The sequence below is a fragment of the Sinocyclocheilus rhinocerous genome, unplaced genomic scaffold, assembly GCF_001515625.1.
Source record: "Sinocyclocheilus rhinocerous isolate Xijiao unplaced genomic scaffold, SAMN03320098_v1.1 scaffold716, whole genome shotgun sequence".
In the NCBI taxonomy this organism is placed as follows: Eukaryota; Metazoa; Chordata; class Actinopteri; order Cypriniformes; family Cyprinidae; genus Sinocyclocheilus; species Sinocyclocheilus rhinocerous.
The window spans coordinates 384,831-388,816 of NW_015647020.1; positions in this window are offsets into that span (position 1 = coordinate 384,831).

Consider the following 3,986-nt stretch of genomic DNA (forward strand, 5'->3'; position numbering starts at 1 on the left):
GAGGCGTTTTAGAAAGGCGGGGCATAGAGGAGAAACAATAATGTACAGTATGTGGAAAATAATGTGGCTTTTTAACCTTAAACAGCATAAACATTTCATTACACCAAATACACAAAATAATGTTTTTTTTTAGCAATGTCATATGACCTCTTTAAATCAAACTTGCGTTCAAAGTATCTTTGTTTACTGCTGTAATCCCCACAACAATCAGAATCAAGGAAACAGTTCCCTCAAAAGGTTCAGATGACATTCAGTTAAACCAACAGTTTGTAGTAAATTTTCACATCTCACTTCACAGACTTTTTATATGACAATCAACATACCTGAGTAAGAGTCATAACCCAATATTAGTCTTTTACCTCACCGCAGAACTGGGCTGGTGTTGGAGTGTCCATATATGGCAGGGTAATCAGTTCAACCAATGGAAACCTGTTAATATCAAGTCTTTTCCTTTTAGAAAAAAACAACAACAAGAAAGAACAGTTCAGAGAAAATCAGCAAAAATCACTGTCCATGCGAATGCTTCCGGTAAACAGGGAAATCTTTCAACACACAAAAAAAAACTGTAGTTGAACAAAAATGAAGAAAACTCACAGTACCACAGCTCTCTTCAGACGGAGACAAACACTCACGCAAACACCATCTCAGCAAACGCGATGAGCGATGCCCCTCTCGTATCACGCAGGCACACAGCTCGGTTCCACAGCAATCATACTCCCGTGATAAGACTTTCAGCAGCACAAGCTCGGTCCAGCTTGTTAGCTCACCTCGATACTCGCCAAATGCTGTCCACGTAAAAACAAAGGAATCACGAGAAGTGGGCTTTATTTCTTTTACTCTTTGCCTCTCTGGCACTCTCTGTTCATCGCGCGCGTGCACCTCGAGCTCATATTTTTTCTTCTGCGCCCTCATTTTCACTCTCATCACGCTCACATCACTTCCAGTCTCAGTTTTTACAAAAAAAACCCTTCAAAATAAATTTGAATACCTCCACATTCCCCCCTGCTAAACCCTGTCATATACAGGACTCTCCAAGCAGGCCAGTTCCTAGAAGAAATAGAAAACAGAACAGATTCAGCAACACAACATTATCAGCATTTGTTTCACATTTTCTTGAGGTAAGCAACATATACTTCGACATTTTCTCTTTTACTTGTTTTTGACACTCTAACCCCAAATTACATAATATAGTCATCTCTATATCTTACAGGCAATTTACCCTGTGTTTCTCGTTTAGAACGTCTCAGATCAAGTACCCCACTGATGTCATTTTCTGGAGTCTCAGAGTTTTCAGATTCTGCATCTTGTTCAGGTTCTACTCCTTCACTCTCACTAACACTACCCTTCTCTTCACATAATACTTCAACCCCAACCTCCTCAGGTAAGTCTGTGCTCTGAACTTGTATAGGATACGGAGTGTACACAGTGTCGTGTGGGTCAACATCTGTTTCTGACAACTCTTTTTCTCTTCCAGCATGTGTAACCTGTCTTGTGGGAGAGGGGAAGGTACAGTGTCTCAGCTGATCCCTGTGAACTACTTTTGTGGGACCCCCCGGCTCAGTACGTATGGTAAACACAGGTAAATCTCTGTGATTCTCCTGCACTTCCAAAAATGGTACGGACTCCCACTTATCTTGAATTTTGTTCCATCCCCTAAACTTATGGTTGTGCAACAATACTGTGTCACCAGGTCTAATGAGCGCTCCTGCAGCCTTGCGATCATAGACTCTCTTCCTTCTCCTGGAAGCTTCTTGGGCGGTTGCTTTTGGAGTCTCCACCGCAGTTCTCAGGCGTTCATGGTGATTCTTCACCCACTCATCTAAATCATCCACTTCATCTTCCATCAGATCCCTCCCTCCTAAGACATCCATGGGCAGCCTTGCATGCCGACCAAACATTAAGTAAAATGGGGAGTAACCCGTCGATGAATGAACATGGCTATTGTAAGCCATCACCAGTTCAGGCAAGTAAGTCTTCCAATCCTTTTTCTTTTCAGAAGGTAACAATCTATCACAAAACAGGAAAATAGTTGTGGATCATGCAGGGAATGACACAGTATTAAGATTCAAGGGTATGTAAACTTTTGAATGAGGTCATTTTTATAAATTCAGTTATTATTTTGTCTTGTGGAGAATATATTGGAACTATTATATTTGAAACTATTTGGCACATAAGCATACAAAATATTTGATATAGCATGTCATGCATTGTACGGTTGAATCTTTCGCTCTGTGCGTTCCCTTGAGGGTGGTAAGGACTGGTGTGACTCTTGCTGATTCCATACAGCTTACAGGGCTCTTTAATTACGCTTGCCTCGAAACACCTCCCCTGATCCGAGTGCAGTCGGTCAGGACACCCATAACAGACAGACCAGTGTCGTACAAGGGCTTTGGCAGTGGTAAGTGCTGTCTGATTTTTAGTCGGGATGGCCACAGTAACTCTTGTAAACATGTCTGTAAGCACTAGAACATTCTCATAACCCCCTGCGGATCTCTTAAGCACGGTGTAATCCATGGCAAGAACTTCTAGGGGTGCCGTTACGTTGGTGCAGGTCATAGGAGCACGAATCTTGGGGAACACATCCTTAGCTAAGGTACACCTCCGACACTGGGTTACCCACGCCTGCACTTCATTAGCCATTGAGGGCCAATAATAACTCCGTCGCATCTGTTCTAATGTAGTCCTACTTCCAAAATGTCCTCCATGCTCATGCACTCCCTCATACACTTTCTCCCGTAAAGACTCTGGCACTACCAACTGCCAAATCTCCTCTCCATCTCTTGGATCCATAATCACTCGGAACAGCACTTGATGCCTTATAGTTTCCGATGCTCAAGCTGTCTTGCTAACATCTTTTGCAGGGTTTCCATACCCCGGAAACTATGCGTCACTAACCTCCTGTTCTCGAGCACAGTGTCGTATGCAGGTGCTATACAAGGATCCTTCCTCTGTTGTTCTTTGATAGATGACCAGTTATAACCATCAACACCCCTCTTTATGGCTGCTTGTTTGGCTACTCTGACCATGGACTTGAAGCCATAATCACTCGGAACAGCACTTGATGCCTTATAGTTTCCGATGCTCAAGCTGTCTTGCTAACATCTTTTGCAGGGTTTCCATACCCCGGAAACTATGCGTCACTAACCTCCTGTTCTCGAGCACAGTGTCGTATGCAGGTGCTATACAAGGATCCTTCCTCTGTTGTTCTTTGATGGATGACCAGTTATAACCATCAACACCCCTCTTTATGGCTGCTTGTTTGGCTACTCTGACCATGGACTTGTCATCCTCTTCTTCTTTACCTGGCCACAGGCATGCTCGTACCTCATCTGAGGTCGACCGAATGAAGTCTTTTTCTGTGTCATCCTCCTCAGGTTCCATACCCCAGGGAATCCTAGAAAGGACGTTAGCATTGGTGTTCTGTCTGCCGGGCTTGTAACAAACCTCAAAGTTGAACTCTGCTAACTGTGCAGCCCAACGCTGCTCTACTGCCCCAAGGTTGGCTGTTTCCAGGTAGTGGAGAGGGTTGTGGTTGGTAACAACCTGAAATTTAGCAACTATCAGGTATTCCTTAAATTTCTCTGTCAGTGCCCACTTAAGGGCTAGTAACTCCAACTTGAAGGCGCTGTAATACCTGTCATTTCTAAAATCCACGCTCTGGTAAGTTCGCACATCAAGCATTTTGCGTTCTTTCTAAAAATCCTGTATGGTAGGGGTTACGCGCTGCGGCTTCGTGCCCTTTCTTTGAGTCGGCCAGGCCTCGGTACCACCTTGGGCACCACTCTACCTATGTATCCTCAGGGATACCTACTTTAACAGTGTGTTGCTACTAGGGGTCTGTTGAGACAGTTCCTTCAGCAAGCTCATGCAGGGCAAGCGGTAGCCCCCTGGGTGACAGGCCAAGACCTAGTTACGATTTTAGGCGCTTGGTCATATCCCCTTAAAGGAATCTCTTCCTGATTCCAAGCCTTTGAGCTCTACTCTTG